Source organism: Lagopus leucura, unplaced genomic scaffold, assembly GCF_019238085.1.
Source record: "Lagopus leucura isolate 7727_CA_CO unplaced genomic scaffold, USGS_WTPT01 Super-Scaffold_100001, whole genome shotgun sequence".
NCBI classification, from domain to species: Eukaryota; Metazoa; Chordata; class Aves; order Galliformes; family Phasianidae; genus Lagopus; species Lagopus leucura.
Window position 1 is genome coordinate 4,731 of NW_024962262.1, and position 18,646 is coordinate 23,376.

Consider the following 18,646-nt stretch of genomic DNA (forward strand, 5'->3'; position numbering starts at 1 on the left):
TTTAAAGGTCAGACCAGTTATCCTCAGGGTACTCCACTCTCTGACCTGGTAGTCTCAGCTGGGGAGCAGACAGAACCCCCCACGATTGAGGAGGACACAGTCACAGACCTACTACTCCAGCTGGACTGCCATAAGTCCATGGGGCCGGATGGGATTCACCCAAGAGAACTGAGGGAACTGGTGGAAGTGACAGCCAAGCCACTCACCATTATCTATCAGTGCTCCTTGTGGACTGGTGAGGTCCCAGAAGACTGGAGGCTTGCCAGTGTGACTCCCATCTACAAGAAGGGTTGTAAGGAGGACCCAGGGAACTACAGGCCTGTTAGCCTGACCTCAGTGCCAGGGAAGGTTATGAAGCAGATTGTCTTGAGGGGAAATCACACAGCGTGTGTGGGACAACGGGGGGACCAGGCCTAGCCAGCGTGGGTTCAAAAAGTGCAGGTCCTGCTTGACCAACCTGATCTCCTTCTGTGATCTAGTGACCCATCTGGTAGACGAGGGAAAGGCTGTTGATGTAGCCTACATGGACTTCAGCAAGGCCTTTGACACTGTCTCCCACAGTATTGTCCTGCATAGGCTGGCAGCCCGTGGCTTGGACAGGTGCACTCTTGTCTGGATAAGGAACTGGCTGGAGGGCTGGGCCCAGAGAGTGGTGGTGAATGGAGCTAAATGCATCTGGCGACTGGTCACGAGTTGTGTTCCCAGGGGTCGGTGCTGGGGCCTGTCCTCTTCAATGTCTTTATTGATCATCTGGATGAAGGCATTGAGTGCATCCTCAGTAAGTTTGCAGATGACACCAAGTTGGCTGGAAGTGTCAATGTGCCTGGGGGTAGCGAGGCCCTACAGAGGGATCTGGACAGGCTGGAGAGCTGGGCTGAAGTCAGTGGGATGAGTTTCAACAAGATCAAATGTCAGGTCCTGCACTTTGGCCACAACAACCCCAGGTAATGCTACAGGCTTGGGGCAGAGTGGATGAAAGACTGCGTAGAGGAAATGGACCTGGGGGTATTGCTTGATGCTCGGCTGAACATGAGCCAGCAGTATGCCCAGCTGGCCAAGAAGGCCAATGGCATCCTGGCTTGTATCAGGAATGGTGTCGCCAGCAGGAGCAGGGCAGTGATTGTGCCCCTGTACTCAGCTCTGGTGAGGCCGCACCTCCAGTACTGTGTCCAGTTTTGGGCCCCTCACTGCAAGAAAGACATTGAGGCCCTGGAGCAGGTTCAAAGAAGGGCGACAAAGCTGGTGAGGGGTCTGGAGCACAGGGCTTATGAGGAGTGGCTGAAGGAGCTGGGATTGTTCAGTCTGGAGAAGAGGAGGCTCAGTGGAGACTTCACTGCTCTCTATAACAAACTGAAGGGAGGTTGCAGTGAGCTGGGCAACTTTCCACTAGAGGAAATGGCTTCAAGCTGCAAAGGGGAGATTCAGGCTGGACGTTAGGAAATGCTACTTCTCTGAAAGAGTGGTCAGGCACTGGAATGGGCTGCCCACGGAAGTGGTGGAGTCACCGAGGTGTTCAAGGAACGTTTGGATTTTGTGTTGAGGGACATGGTTTAGTGAGAACTATTGGTGATATGTGGATGGTTGGACTGGGTGATCCTGTAGGTCTTTTCCAACTTTGGTCATTCTGTGATTCTGTGAAAATATGTCAAAAGCCTTTTTAAAGTCAAAATAAATAGATGTCATCTACTTCTTTCCTCTTATTTAAAAATCCAGTCATATTATCATGGAAAACTGTTTAGCTTTGATTTACCCTCGATGGCCATGATTATTGTTCTCAGTCACCTTATTTTTTTCTATATTCCCAGATATGTACTCTACCAGGAGTTGCTCTACAGCCAAGACTGCCACTGATTATCATATCTCAAATCAGTTTTTCCTTGTTAGCAAACTGATGGCTCTTCATTTTGTGTTCACTCAATTGAGACATGAAAGACCCTGAATTAACAGCAGAGAAATCAGGTTCTACCTTTAGAGAAGCTTAGAGGCTAATGGCAGTCTAGCAATGGAGAGAGTCCTCTCCTCCCCCTTTTCATCTCTGGCTCTGCTGGTTAACATGGGCATTGACTGTCTATGAGTATGACCTTTGTGGGTGGCTTTTCCAGCTCTGTATTCTGTGCATATTTTGCTCAAATGAAGAAAAACAGACATTATTCCTACTTAAACTGTACCACCAAGTTGTACCTTTTACCATCAGCAGAATGCACAAGCTGAAAGGGCTGCATCTACTACCTGTATGTGGAATTGATTTTAATATACATATTGTATACAGTTTCAAGGAACGTTGTGAGGACATTGTCAAGGCAAACTGTATCATGTAGCTTTGAAGGAATATAGGCTGATAGGGTTGGCACATCACTGAAAGAGTGAGAGGGGGCGAAGGGCACTGTAGAGTGTCCTGGCACCCATCTGTGTGCCTCACTGTTGTGCACGCAACTCTGTTTGGTTAGCACACAAAGCGCTGGAGGATGTGACCTCAGTTGTCATAGCAGGAGTATGGGACCAAAAGTGCTGAGCAGGACAGGCTGGCAGGAAGCAATTAGCAGAAAGCCTGTGTGCATGCATCAGAAGGGCAAATCACCTTGGAAAGTAAAATGTTCTTGTCAGTGCAGATATTATCACATGACAAATCACTATAACTCATTGAAACATAATAGAAAACAGTCCACTACTAAAAGCTTTTAAACTAGTATGATGCCAAGTCACACTGATCACCCACTGTGTTTGAGCTCATCAGGTTTAGTTAGGAAGAGAATTTAGGGGGCTGGCTAAAATGATGTTTGCTATTTGGATAAATAATTACATTTAATTTTAGCACAGTATTGCGTATATATATTAGAAGCCAATTATTTATTGGTTTCTAGTGAGAAGGCCTTTGACACAGCTGAATTGCAGTCATCATTTTTACAGAATTACAGGGTCACTGACCCTGAAAATATAAGGATCAGATGGGAACTGACTTCTGTTTCTTATCAAGCCACAGGAAGTTATGGGATAAATAACAGAAAGCTGAGAGCAAAATCATTACTTATGAATAAAAGCATTTAAAAGCTCTGAATGCTTCTGAAGACATCAAAGACTTACCGCAGAAGCTGTAGAAAACCTGGTCCAACAGAGAGGTGAGTCTCCAGTTTCCCTTCTCAGGAGAGGAAATGGCACCACAGCTGTATGGGATTTGTTGGTAAATCTTCATATCTATAATGACTAGCTCTACATTATTGTCATATCATATAAAAAAATTTCCACAGCTTATTGTATGCTAGTTCTCTCTCTTTTTCCTTCTGCTTCTAAATTAAGATATCTCATATTGTGTATTTTTAAAATCAATATACCTCTTCCTTTAGCATTGTTCCATCTGGTGATATTCTATGGCATTTGCACAGAATGCCAACATTTATTACCACTAAAACAGAAATAATCTAAAACAATTGATATTTGTAGCACAACTGCTAATATTGACTGTAGTATTTTCACACAAACTCATTTTTTCTATTATGTTTGAACACTACATCTGCCAATTTGTCCTTTTCAGAATCAACTCAGTGACTACTGTTAGTCATCAGTAGAGAAATAAGCTAAGAATTGACTACCAATGATAAAAATAAAACACAAATTTCTAAGAGAGCCACATTGTAGCTGGGAAGGATTTTAACGGCCTTTACGTCACTGCTGCTCTTTCAAAAGGAAAACAATATTTTCTAAAGGATTTTGCTTTCTTTCTAAATTGAAAAATACACTGCATCAATAAAAACCCTTTGGAACAAGATTGTACCCATTCTCAGATTCCATCAAATACTAAACCAGATTTTTATCTGTACTTACAGGATTTCTTGGAGCAGATAAACACAGACTGCACCAAGAAACTCTGATTACTTAGAAAATAAGGAGAAGTAGCCTTTCTCATTCTTTCTATTGATATCTCTATTAGTTGTGGATGCCACACAACTTACTGTTGGGCTCATGAATACCATTTCCAATGCGGTCTTAATTGATCCATTGCTCTTAACAACTCTTTTTTCATTAGCCATACTATACACTCTCAAAGCAACAACGAAATAAGATTCCATTCCTGTCCTATAGCTACCAGATATTGTGATGGAGATAGTTATCAAAGCTAGCTGTGAATCATTCTATTACCGTTACAACTTTTCTATTCCTGCCTGCTTACCTGGTGAAACCACTGGCCCTATTTCCCTGTCTTACTGGGCTGCCCCAGAGCATATGAAAAACTAAACTGCTAATGTCTTTCTACATGTAATGTGTTAGTCATTACTGAGTGAGTACTATGAAATCTAATATGAGAAGAAATTGCAGAAATAATAGTTAGACTTACTGGGGAACTGAATATCTGATGCAAAATTCTACCTGATCAGTTAATAAGATGTGAAGAAGAAAAGCATCCACTGTGTTTACTTATTTACTAAGTCTTTTGAAATGAATTACTTTAAGATGATTATTCCATCTCTGAAAAAACAGCAATTATTCTTAGAGATACAACATGAAGGCTTTATTAGTAAAGAAAATCTTACACCATAGTGGTGCACAAACATACATACAGGGAGAATGTTTGCTAAATTAAGTTGGTTTATTGAGAAAATAGAATCTCTCAAACAAGATGGTCAGCTGCTGTTTGGTTGATATTGAGGGTCTACAAGTGACTTGGCAGCAGCAACTTCAATTGGATTAGGTGAGACACCCCAAACTGCAATGGATGGGTATTTCTTGTATCCAGGCAGGCCATGGTTCGACATGATTGCTCCTACACAAGCAAGGTCTAAAACACATACAAAAGGCTCTTTTATGAGGCCATTTATTCATCTGCAGAAATGGCTTCTACTGAGCACATGGTTTGTATTTATAGTTTGGTCAGTTCTGCAACAGGAATGGCCTCAGGGAGTCTCTGGGAAGGCCTTGGTCTCCACATGGAGCATTACTCAGCATTCGCAGGGAGGACAGTGGTGTCAGGGAGTTGGTCTACGTGCAATAGTGGCCCCTGGATAGTCTCCAGGGCTGCTCAAAATCTCTACCTGGAGAGAAACTCCCAAATTGGTCAAATACTTCACAGTGAAGGCAGTTGGCGTTTGACAAAGCACTTCGCACATCAACTCATTGAACCAAGCCAGTCCCATGCCTCATCTGCACAGAGGCAGGCTGAGGAGTTCCTGATCACCACAAGGAATGAATGGCTAAGTGCCCTACCAGTGTACACTGGCAGATCCTTGCTGTCACAATTATAACTATTGGGCAATCTTAAATTTCATTTTTCTTAGAATGGTTTGGGCTGGAAAGCACTTTTAAGATCATCGAGTTCCAGCCCCCTGCTACAGGCAGGGACACCTCCCTCTAGACCAAGGTGTACTCTCTCCTCTTCATGCCAATCTCCCTGAGCAACCACTCATCTCCAGATCAGATTTACATGTTAAATCGTGTAATTGTTTTGACAGTAGATGTATTTGTAACCAGAACTTCAAAGGAAGGACAGAGATCAAATCTGAGTCTTTTGTCAGATATGATATAAATTATTGCGGCACAAATTTTGCATTTCAGCATTAAAATGACATTCAGTCTCCCTTGGGATGCTTTGATTTCTGAGATTGTCTCAGGTTTATTTTTAATTTTCATGTCATTATGAAATGCACAAAAGATGTGACTCCACCTTAAGCCCATTGCTGCTGGATGTATCTGAAGACACTAAGCATTTGCTTATGCTGGAGCAGAGGAAAATAAAAAAAAATCTCACAGCTTTCCTGACAATTTAAAATACCATTTACTCCCCTGCACAATAAACCCCTACTTCTTCCCACTCTGCCTTTATTTGACTTGTTTCTTTTGTTCTGTACTTCATGCATAATTTCACACCTGCACGATTTCCAAAGAGCTAGGAGATTTTGTTTATCATTTTAAACAATAAAACAGACTACTCAAAGAAACAGATGGACAGCCATTTTGCAGGCTGAAATGAATGGGTCTGGTCTGTTAGTGCCAATAGTAATTTCTTTTTTGCAGCCAGCTGAGAAATCTTGTACCCTCAGTAACAATGTTAAAAGGCCAACAAAGCAAAAATCAAGTGTTCAAAACCCCACAAAAGGAAGAGTATAAGGAATTTATGCACCACTGAAGTACATACCAAGAGTTTGTCTTGTGATGAGTACCAAGCAATTTGAAGAAAAGGATCCTTCTATAAATCCTTTGGGGTTAAGTGTGATGTTTGATTTCCCTGGTCAAGTCTGTGTACTGCACCAAGTTGGTGTCTGGTGAAATACAGCATGGATTAAGGGCAGTGTTCCTGGTCTGATCTTATCAAGATGCCTGAAAGCAGCATGTCATGAAGGCAATCAGCATCCTGGTATGGAAGATGAGATTTCACAGAATCACAGAGCCAAAGAGTGGTTTAATTTGGAAGGAACCCCTGGAAGTCCTTTGGTTCAATTCAATTTTCCCCATGTTTCATACCACTGTCACGTATGGCCTGGTGTATACCAGTCATGCTGGTGGGTAGTAGGTGGTGGCCAGGCCGGAGATGGAATGAAGAGGATGGAAAAGCAAGAGTATTGCCTTATTGCCAGATATTTGTTATATAAGAAGCCAAGTGTGCTATTATTTCCCTTTATCAGAAATAAGGAAATAAGCTGCTAGCAATAGGTTTAGGTTCAGTTTTAATAAATGGGTGCATCTCCTTCTCAGCTTTGCATCATGATATTGCTGGTGAACCCGAGGGGTCCAAATAGGAATGTAAGATCAGGCAGCAAGGACAAAAGGACTCCTCTAAAAGCAGCTGTGCTCCCAGCGTGCAGCTCACTTGGCGTTTTCTTAACAGTTTCCTGATACTGTTCACAGCGTACAAGACTGTGATCTTGTTTCCAGGGGAATATACCTGATGCAATGCTGTTACTCTAAGGACTTGTGCCATCTCTAAGAACTAAGATTATTCCCCCAAATGCAGCTAGATTCAGGACTTTTTCCAGAGGTTGTTAAATATCTGAGCAGCTTTGGACAGAAAAGTTCAGCCTTTGAGATACTCTCCTGTCTATCTGCTCTACAAAACTGTCTAGCCTATGCCAGGAAAGGGGCTTAAGTGCAAATCAGATATATGTGTAAATCTAGAAGTTTAAATCAGATTCTACAAGCATGCAGGGAAAAGCATTACAAAATGTTGCCAAGAAAAAGCTCTGAGGAGCTTCTTTAAATGAGTCTTTCATTTTTTTGGAACTCGATAAATGGCTGAAATCTTCTTGGAGAGGCATTCAACAATTCCAAGGCTCTGCTACAGCGCAGCTAATAGTGTGCCACAATGGGATCATGACATGCAATAGCGGCACAGCACACCTCATGAGGGTAGGTCACACTATTGCAAAATAATTTATGCAAGGCACAGCACCATTGGGTACTATGGAGGTAATTAGGTTTATTATCTACGAGCCTACGGTGACACAAATATGCGCTGCAAAAGCTGTATCTCACCAAAACAGCAGTCACCCACTGATGTGGTCATGGTTGTTTTACTAATTACAATAAAGTAATATCTCAGGAAAGTTATGAAACCTGGTAGTGCAACAGTGCCTGCTACAAGATTTTAATGTTCCATTATTTATTATTTTAGTTTATTGCAATAAGAAAGCTGAAGCATCATTCTCCTACCAAGACTCCAGTCTATGCCTGGGTTTACTCCAGTCCTGCAGAGGAGGACCATTAAGTGCTGCATGTTAACCCCTGGCAGATCTGTGTCTGAGTCCTAGTGTTGAGACCACAAACTGGCGATCGTCATTTGGCGGAGGAGCAAGTGTAGAAACTATCCTGTTGGATGACAACGAAGATTAGGGTGTTCATGGGGTTGCTTTCTAGAAAAAATGAACTTGAACCTAAAAAGTGCCATACCAGAGCTTTAAGTCAATCTGGATTTATTTCTGTAGGGCATTTTCTGCTAAGAAGAGAAATATGTCATTAATAAATAAAGCAAAAAGTAAATCATTAGATGAGGATTTTCATCTACAGCTGTGAAGTTCAGACTGAGTGGTAATGGATTTTCCTGATGTGAAAATAAGAGGGGATGTCATAGCACATAATATCTTCGGGCTGTGTTTATGTCTATTTTGCAGGACAAATCCACCCTTCTGACAATGAGCAGGCAGTACCAGGCAGGGCAAGGGGCTGCAGAGGTGCCAGACACAGTTCCCCTAACAGATAATTTGCTTGCTGGTCTACTAGCAAAACCAAAGGACAAAATGGACCTGCTCCCAAGGCACCAAAACTTCCGACACAGCTTACTGTGCATTAACAACAGAAATTGTACTCTGGGTCTTACTTTGCTTAAGATCATAGAATCACACAATATCCCAAGTTGGAAGGGGCCCATAAGGATCATCAAACTCTAGAATCACATACAAAAGGTTTAAACCAATCGCCTCTTTGGTGTCTTCTAACTCATCATAGGACTGTGAAAGTGTTGCAATGTGAATTCTGTTGTTGCTGTCTTCACAAACTGGTGTGGTCTGTACCTCACTGTTCTGTTATCTCCTGGAGCTCTCCTGGGGGAGATTATTCTTAATTTTTCATTGTCTGAGGCCATATCCCTTTGGACTTCATTTTCTTTCTTCTCCTTACCCCAGTATTTCCCCCGTGACCCTTTTCTCAGTCTCTGAGTATACCAAGAGAAACAAATTTATGTTTTAGCCACTGTGAAAAATGAATTATCTCTGGCAGACTCATTTTGTACCAGACATCATCACTGAATGAGTCAAACTGGGTTTCCGTGCTAGCAGCTGGAGAACTCTGTGCAGTCATGAGATTTTCAAAAGAAAAAGGAATTGTTTGGGTTTGATTGTTCAGTAACTTGCCTCTTAAATAGTTAGGAAAATAACTTACATATTTGGTAGAAGTTGCTACAGAGAAATTTAAAACAATCTCAGCTCAATCAGGACCGTGAATAGCAGAAAGAAGAAAGAGACTGAATTATCAACACCATTACTTCACATGAAATGGCAAATTAAATTCTGTTAGAACACAACAAATCTGCACAAAAGATGAAAGCACAGGCTTCATTTTCCCAGGAGGGCAGCCTTACCTGCCTTCGTGTCATTGTCCCCTGTCACTTCTTGGTCTGGTATATTCAGGGAATGGTCTCACTAGAGAATTTGCTTCTCCTTCCTCCTGCCTATGCTTCTCCATAACAGCACTTTGCTTTTCTGCTTTCTACAGTAGATATGATTCATTCTCTATATGTCATAGTTAATTGAATTCTTCTCCTTTGTCAAAGTTGTTTTTTTTCCTACTATTTACATAAATATTTACTTCTTACTTAGTTTCTCCACCATATCTTATTAGGAAAAGCCTATTCTCCAAAAGAGTGGTGAAGCAGTGGCAAAGGCTGCCCGGGGAGGTGGTAGAGTCACCATCTCTGGCGGTGCTCTAGCAACATGGAGATGTGGCACTGAAGGATGTGGTTAGTGGGCAATATTGGTGGTAAGTGGACAGTTGTACTAGATGATCTTACAGGTCTTTTCCAACGTTAATTATTCTATGATTCCATGATTTGTCGTTTCAAAAGCATTGCCTTTAAGGTTTATTTCTTCACATCCACCAAACCAACTGAAGCACATAGGGAGAGAAGGAGTTAGAACACACTCCCAATGTGCTATCAGTGAGTCATGTCACTTGTCTGTTCATTTCTGAGTGAGATCCCAGATTTTTCAAAGTTGACAGTGTCAGAGCCTAATTAAGAAATTGAGAATCTAACTGTAAACAGTGACAATGAGAATTGTGTCATAGAGCTTAAAGAAGGAATGCACATACATGATATCACTTATTTACATAAGGAAAAAAAGCGAGCGGCAGTATCATTACAGTTAACGCAGAGAAGTTCCCACTGGATAGTGAAGTGGGCAATGAGTTTATCTGCCTGCATGTCATTAACAGTAAGAGTTGTAAGGAATATCTTGTACTATTCATGTGTGTGCAGTGTGCATTTTGTGGAGATCTCTGAATAGTAGCTCCTCTTAATCAAATGAATGCTACAGCATTAACTTTTCATTGTAGAGGAGGAACAGTACAGTGAGAAGTATTCTTCAGAAAACAAAATGTGGGGAGACATGGAGAAGCACGTTCTTTGATACCAGTATAAAATAAATCAGCCTGAGATGAATAGTAATCCTTCCTTTTTCTACTAATAATCTCCTTTTTGATTGCAGAAAATGTCTTTCTTGAATAGCAGCAGAAACATCAAGAGATAATTCTTTTCTCCTTACAATCTACAATCTCCAGTGCTCAAACTAATTTTAAAACTTGACTTATCCTGGAATTCAAGACTATTACAACTGCCACTATTGGTTGTTCAGAAGACATTTATAATGGAATACAATACCACTCTTAAGTGATTTAAACAGAATCTCATCATCTCCTGACAATACATTTCTGAAGAGTTTTCTACAGGTAATACACGTATTTCCGTTCTTCTTTTCCCATTAGGAAGTCTTGCTTAGCCTGGCTTATCCTTCACGTCCTTCCATCTTTCATTTTTTCTATAATACTATTTTGGATGGATTTGTGCTCATTTCAGTTCAAGCTCTGTCCTGGATTCTATTTTAATCCTGATCTCTTACATTGTTACAAAATGCTGTGCTATAAGGAAAGCTTTACAAGTAACACAGTATACACACACAAAGTAAATAATTATATTTGTTGAAGATTATAAATATAATATATACATTTGTTTCACATTTCATAGACAGGATTTCCTATAAAGGCTTCTCAAGGTCTGGAATAGCTAGAACAATATGTCTTAGTCTTATAGGAATGCTTTTTGGTATTCCAATAACATAATACTTGGTAACATAAATGGGAAATCAGATCAACTTCTCTCAAAGTGGTGTGTCTTTATATCTGAGAGAAACAAAGGGTCAGAAGATGGAAATCCATGAAGACAGGGAGGGGAGAAATGAAACTGAACACTTCATCATAACTCGCAGGATGGGAACCACCCGAGGATGCTGAGGGAGCTGTTGGAGGTGATAGCCAAGATGCTTTCCATTATCTATCAGTGTTCCTGGTAAACTGGAGAGATCCCAGAGGATTGGAGGCTTGCCACTGTGACTCACATCTAAAAGAAGGTCATAAGGAGGATTCAGAGAACTACAGGCCTTTCAGCCTGACCCCAGTGCTAGGTAACATTATGGAGTAGATCATATTGAGAGAGATTGCATGGCATGTGCAGGACTGGGGAATCAGGTCTAGACATCATAGGTTCATGAAAGGCAGGTCCTGCTTGACCAACCTATTCTGTGACCAGCCTGGAGAATGAGGGAAAGACTGTTGATGTAGTCTGCCTAAACTTTGGCGGACCTTTCAACACTATCTCCCATAGCATTCTGGAGAAGCTGGCAGCCCATGGCTTGGACAGGTACACTCTTTGCTGGGTTAAAAACAGGAGGAAGGGCTGGGCCCAGAGAGTGGTAATGAATAGAGTTAAATCCAGCTGGTGACCAGCTATGAGTGGTGCTCCAAAAGTTGGTACTGGGGCCTGTACTGTTCAAGATCTTTATTGATTACCTGGATGAGGGCATTGAGTGCACCCTCAGTAAGTTTGCAGATGACACCAAGCTTGCAGAAAGCGTCTATCTGCCTGGGCGTAGGAAGGCCCTACAGAGGGCTGGATAGGTGGATGGAGGCCAATGGGATGAAGTTCAACAAGTCCAGGTCCTGCACCTCAAACATTTTGATGATGTTGCATTCTGCACTCAGAGACACCATTTCATCAGACACGTTTAAAGTGTTTCACACACACACTTTGAAAAAATTCAGTCTACTGAAAAGGAAACAAGTCAGTGAATGGACGATATTTCCCTTAGGCTTTATCTTACTGTCAGTCACAGAAATACACTTCTTTCCTGAATGAAAACAGTCAGAATTACAGACAGTATTCCAGATATAATCCCACAAGTACCTCATGATATTGCCCTGTATCTATCAGAAACATCTCTCTTGTGATTGCATTTGATTTTCTCATGTGACATTAGTAGCTGTAATCATACATTTCTCAGTCAGTATCCTTCTATCTCTTTTTCTTCTGTCATTTCTAAATTATGAGCTTCCAGCTATTACAGGAATACCTGCAATTAATCCTGGCACGCATTACTTATCCTTTCATCCTACTTCTGTTTTATGTCTGAAGTCTGTTCCATTCCTCCCTTATTTCACTTGGCTATTACTGTGTTGATAAGAACTCCTATTTTTGTGCCATCAACAGATATAATTGCTCCTCCTCTACACTAAGGCCTTTAATGAAAATATTGAATAAAACCAGTCCTCAACTTCAGTTTCCATTCTAGTGAGCCTGTGCATCTTACACATGCCTGTGTTTTAGGAGTCTAGTAAAACTAAATTACATTATGTGGTATGCATGCATATACAGCGTGGGAAAAAGCTTTTGTTTTTGAAGACTTACAGGCACGGGTCCTTTACTCAGCATTATTTTTTAATTGTCTCTGCCTGTGTACTGAAATCATGGAGAGATATTACATATAAAAAAACTCAAATGATCATTTTTTATTAGATCTGCTATTAAAAATATCTTACACTGTAATCCCAGGAGGCTTATGCTCCAGGAACTCCAGTAGATTCAACACAGTAAAAAGTGCCATCTGCTGAAGATGATGAACCACTCACAGCTCTTTCTTATAACATCAGTCTTGGCCTATTGATGGGTCTTTATCTTCTTAATCCACGTGGGTTTTCTTTGCCTTTCCGGGAACAGGGAAAAAACCATGAAAGATGACCAGAAACTTGTTTGAGCTGAGAAGTTTCAGCAAAAACCTGCCTTTGCAATCTCCCTGTATGAACTACCTCTGTATGAACTTCTCCAGTCAATATCTTTTCCATGCTCCCAGATGTGACCCTGCCTTTTCCTTCAGACCAACTGTGTTGTCCAGTCTGTGTATCGTTTTTGACAGTGTTTCACTATCATAGAGTTATAGAATCATTAAGGCTAGAAAAAACCCGTAAGATCATCTAGCCCAACAGTTCATGTACCATCAATGCTGCCCACTAAAGCACGTTCCTTGGTACCATGTCTACACGTTTCTTGAGAAACTCACACTATCTCCTCCTAGTGCTGGTATGACTTTCAAATTCTCTTCCTGCTATTCTCCCCAGCAAATGATTCTGGTCCCTCTTTTCCCAGTGCCTCCTACATCAGAATTTAAAATAAGAATTTTCTGATTTCTTGAAAGGTTTTTCTACCCAGTACCCAGTCTGTGAGAACATCCAGTGGTGAATGCTACACTGTGGAGAACATGATGAGACCGCTGGCTGGGGCACTCTCTGAGGCTCTTGGACCACATAATTAGTGGCTGCCTGATCATAGCACCCCATTCAATGTATTTAAAATAAGATGATGAATCTACCCTCCGTCAAATTTTCTAATTGTTTCTATATTAAGAACTGAAATATTCAGTTGGCACTGAGAGCCATAATTTGATTACACACTCTGTGAGAAAAAAAGTACTTTCTCTTGCATTATTTGCTGCTAATCTGCTGCCTCTAACCTTACTAACTGCCCTCTAATTCTGGCATTGTAAGAAACATAATAATCATTTTCTATCCATTTTCACCACAGTACCCTGAGGCCTTTTTCACAGCCACATCTTTTCATATCTAAGCAATTCTTATCTATTTAATTTCTGGAAGACATGCATCTTTGTACATTTGTTTGATTTTTTTATTTTTTTTTTAATCAAATCCTTCTGTGCCAAAATTATCTGGACTGCATATGATCTTTAAGCTGAAAGCACTCCTTACAGTCATAGTGTCATAAATGTACTTCATGAGACAAAGTGAGATCCCTAAAGGCAATGTAATGGCACTAGAAGAGTAACTTCCTCAGCCAGGAAGTCTCTGAGAACTGTTTTTCTCATCATTTCCTGGTTGGGACCTAGTATTCCCCAGGCTATGGAGGACCAGAACTGACTCCTACGTATAATTCCCAACTAAACATTCTAAAACATTTTGGAAGAATTTTAAGTAATAACTAGTTAAGACACAAATAGAAAATAACCAATCTCTCTCTTGGAAAATATTCCCCTGTCTTAAACCTAGCTGTGGCAAAGAGCAATAAATGTTCAAATGTGAGAAAGAATGAAAGAATAACTCTAACATTTAGTTTTAGCTACCTAAAAGCCATGTGTATTCAGTACTGAAACGTCAGAACCAAACTCCTCTGCCAACATTTTGAATTACCTGAAATTCCATTTTCTCCCAATAACACATTCCCCATAAAAGTAGTGCAACCAATTCTAGTTAATGGTCTTCACTAAAAAAACAGCGAAGCAGAATGAGTCATATTCTCGGTTGGGGATGTAGAAAAGATGACGAAGGAATGAAAAAGTGGGCAACATGAGTAGAATCTGTAAGTCTGATGATGTTACAGTGATCCAGCTTCCTTTGTTCTTACGTGGGCATAAATAAACTAATGTTGGCATTTCATTATAATGAGACCCAATTAAAAATTCTGTTCTTCAAGGCCTAATTCTGGTTCTGCTTTTCTACAGAACCGAGAACCAAACAGTCACAGTAAGTAATTATTTACAGTATCACCCAAACCAGGCATTTCCTTTCTAAAAATCTGTTACCCTTTTTAAGCAGCTATTTCCAAAAACTCAGTCAAGAACAAAGGCTTTATTAAGGTTTTTACATGGCAACTGGAGATTTCTGATAAAGAAATACAGGTTGTGTATACTTAAGCATCTACCTTTTCTTATATTTCCCTAGTTTTTTGTTTGACAGTACATCTAGGTATGTGGTTGAAGGGAAGCTTTGAGAGCTAGGAGTGAAAAGGGGTTCTTTTTGTGCAAATATCTTTGTTGATTTCCTGGACTGTTTCCATTCACTTGGGTTTTACTATCCTTAATATTACAATACATAATCCTGCTTTTCATGGGTTAGCTGTCAACAAAGGGAAAATTTCAATGATTCATCGTGAATTTTAATAGACTTTTGCATGACTTATTGATGTGAATATGCTGCAAATAGCTGGTAGGACATTAAAGGGCAAACAAAATGTTTGGGTTTTCTCTTTAACATAGTTTGGAATTGAACAGTGTAAACAGAACATAGTCATCACCACTTTATTTTATGTCATCCCAATCTACCGTCAAATCCTTCTCATATACAAATTCACTTATTTTGTCATCTTGATTACCTAGAAATCTTGCATAATGAAATATTATTTACACTGTGTATGACTCACAATTAATTACAAATAAAAATTATACAAAATGATTAAAATATATCATTACATGAAAAGCAAGGAAGATACAGTGGATGTTCGGATCACCTATAAATGCTTACATATTTGTACATGTCTTTCTAATCTGAAATTAGTAGATGATATATCTGACGATTTTGATCAGGAATATTGGTTCTTATGTCTGCACTACGAAATGGAAGCAATATTTCCAGACATAATGAGCCACTTAAGAAACATTTATGATACTGCATAGGATGGAGCATAATAATCTTAGAAAAAAAATTGATATTTTTATCAATATAAAATATTGATAAATATTGGTAAAATATAAGCAATTTAATTCATGCCATACAGATACATTGTATATTAAACCAATACTGTAAGATGGCATTGTAAATAAACATGGCAGAGCTGTAACATTTTAAAAATAAGCAATTCACAGGGCATTTGTATCATAAAATAGCAGATGTACAGTATTATTTACATTGCAAACCAAAGAGATAGTAACCCTCACGAAACCTCAGCAAACAATTTGGTCAAACCATTGATCACAGACCTGATTCATAAAATATGCAGGAATGTGGGCAGAACAGATGGAAAAATAAGTCCTCATATATCTGAAATGCTGCATTATGTACTGGGTGTGTGACCCCTCTCTCCAGCCACCCATGCATGAGGTATGGCTGCAGTCCCACCACCTCACTCACGGTGTTTGCAGAAGGCTAAAGTACACTTTGAGGCCCCCCGCATCCCTTTTGTTCCTTTTCACTTCAGCACATGCAGGACCGCAGCCTAACTGGCCCATGTAACTACATGTAAAATCCAGATGCAGGTAAGGGGAAGTGCTGTCTTGCTCCACACAGAGCACTTTACACCAGTGTGCCGGATTATGGTTCTGTTAGCAGACTAAGCATTACCCAGCAAATACAACGCTTGCAGGATCAGACCATTGATGTCTTACACAGCAAGGAGGGTGGGATATGGTTTCAAAGCTTTTTGCAGACTTTTAGCCCAAGGACTCCTATTAGCTGTAACAACAGCCCAATGATTTTTCATCGCAAGGATGAGGGAGAAGTTTGGTCTGTAGTTGTTCAGAACACTTGGTTTTGGGCATGGCAACACTGACAAAGGCTTTGACTGTGCTGTAACAACCTGATTTATTAGTGGAGGCTTAGGACCACTACAGATCACTCCTGATTCACTGTAGCATTCAAAATTCACAAAGCCTTGATTTGTGGAAAATGCACCTTATTTGCTGAATCCCAATATGGAATTTGGATATTAATCACTTCAGCAATTAGTCATCAAATAATGCTTATTAAAAAGGACAGTCACCTCCTGCCCCACACCAGTGCTGTAGCTACTCAGTAAATATTTACCTCCCGAGCTCAGGTACATCTTCTATAAGACCAAAGATCAGCACTGACCGTTGTATTTGAATGGTGTCACTTTCACATGTGGCAATAGGAAACAAGTTTTAAAAGAACACAAATTTTGACAAATGAGTTCTACATCACAACTTTCCTCACACTTCACACCCTCTCTCCCATTATCTTTTTTGTTCCAACATATTTCATATAACAGAGAGCACACAGTAGAAGTCATGTACTACTTTACATACAAAATCCAAAATGCTGCAAATTTCATTTTTTACCCAAGGATTCATCAGAGTGAAATGCATGACCACGTGTCTGTGCTAAGTGAGCAGCATGTCAGCATCTGTTGTGCCTATAAACTTCAGCTCCACTGGCTGAGATGAGCCAAGTACATTTGCAAACTTGGTCTGTTCCTAGCAGAAAGCTCAACATACCCATACAAAACTACTCTAATCTGAAATACAGACTTTTTAGTGCATGTCTGTAGTCTGGCCTTTATCCAGCAGACTTCTAGCAGCCGAGACAGAGCTAATGACACAGTTGAAGAGGTGTCAGAAAAAAAACAGACCAAAAAAAAAAAAAAAAGTTATCACAGAAGTGATGAAGCAGTTACTCATCCATTTCATTGCATGGGAAACAAGTTTGCAGCAAACTACCCGATGCACTCCCCACTTGTGGTACTGGAGTAATGCAGAGACATAGATTCACGCTAACTTTCTGAATGGTTGGAGAAAAATAGTAAGTACTGTCTGGATGGTATCTTGAGCACCTGGAAGTGCAAATGAGCTGGTACTTTTCAAACCATGTTATTGCAGTGCTTAGAAAGCAAAGCTCTGACAACGCTTTCCATAGAATACACTACATTTGTGATGATTGAAGTCAGACCTGGCAGCTGAATTGCATTTACAGAATGATTGGATAAAGTAACCAGGTAACTTCCCTTTTCAACTCTCTCTGTATATAAAACTTCTGGATTTGTTGTACCAGTATCTTATTTGATCACCTATTCACTGCTTTCTCTCTGAAATATAAGTTGGTTATCCTGGTCACAGTCAGGAAGAAAATGTTCTTCTGTATAGTTTCTCTGGAAAAAAAACCAAAATTTTTTACTGGTTATTATGTTACTAATATGATAAAAAGTAATTAATGCGAGCTACCTACCTGAGGAATAGGTCAAATGAAGTGAGAACTCTCTTGAAGGAAACCCATATGATTTTTTTAAATAAATTCTCCATATCATTAAACTTCAAGATAAAACAGGAAGCAGAAATTAGAACAATTTTTGATGAAGGCTGTATCCACATCAAAAGCTTCAGAAAATATGCCTTCTATAAAGACTCAAGAAATTTTGCAAAACTGAGAGGTAACGCAAGGTTCTTCAGAATGCACTCAGCTGAATTTCAGAGGTATCTCTGCTGTTCTGTTGGTAACTAGCAACTCATAAATGAGATTATAGATTTATTTATGAATCAGGTACTGTGCAAAGATCATGCGCTAAGAGAGCTCATTACTTTCCCTTTCAAACGCATTTACGAAGGATTGGGGTAGGATAAAGCCCACCACAAGTTAACTAGAAGCACGAGAAAAGAGAAGTTGTTGAAGAGAAATGTTACTGTTTAGACAACCTTTAGTACTCAGACAAGGCAAAACTTCTTTGCTTGGTCCTGTAATGAACAATAAAATCTGTATTTTGTTTATAAACATTTATATGAATACTAGCCTAAAACTAGAGGCATTGAAATAGAAGATGTATAGTATATTGTATATTGCTTTCCTTATAGAGTGTACGTTATGTTTCTAATATAGTGACAAACAGTAAAATTTTTTGGACAATCTAAAAGAACCTCATTGTAACAAACAACATTATAGCAGGTCACACTATGAAAGCAAAATGTGAAGCCCCAGTGCAGTGCAGGCATGTCATTAAAAGATAAACTGGAATGTTTTTAGAAGGCTGTTTTACCTTTCCATTCTCTGTTAACAACATGTCTGCATGTGTTCTGTAAAGTTTCTTCTTCTTGTTTGAGACCTTGAATTC

The 18,646-nt window shown here is 39.9% G+C and overlaps 1 protein-coding gene across 1 annotated transcript in view; it reads right to left on the reverse strand.

The window, feature by feature from the left end:
• Positions 1–15,096: 15,096 nt before the first annotated feature.
• GUCY1A2 (guanylate cyclase 1 soluble subunit alpha 2) overlaps positions 15,097–18,646 on the reverse strand; it is a 144,698-nt gene continuing 141,148 nt past the window's right edge. Inside the window, exon 9 of the mRNA XM_042866872.1 lies at positions 15,097–17,692. The gene's annotated coding sequence lies outside the window, so the exon portion shown is untranslated. The remainder of the gene's footprint in view (positions 17,693–18,646) is intronic.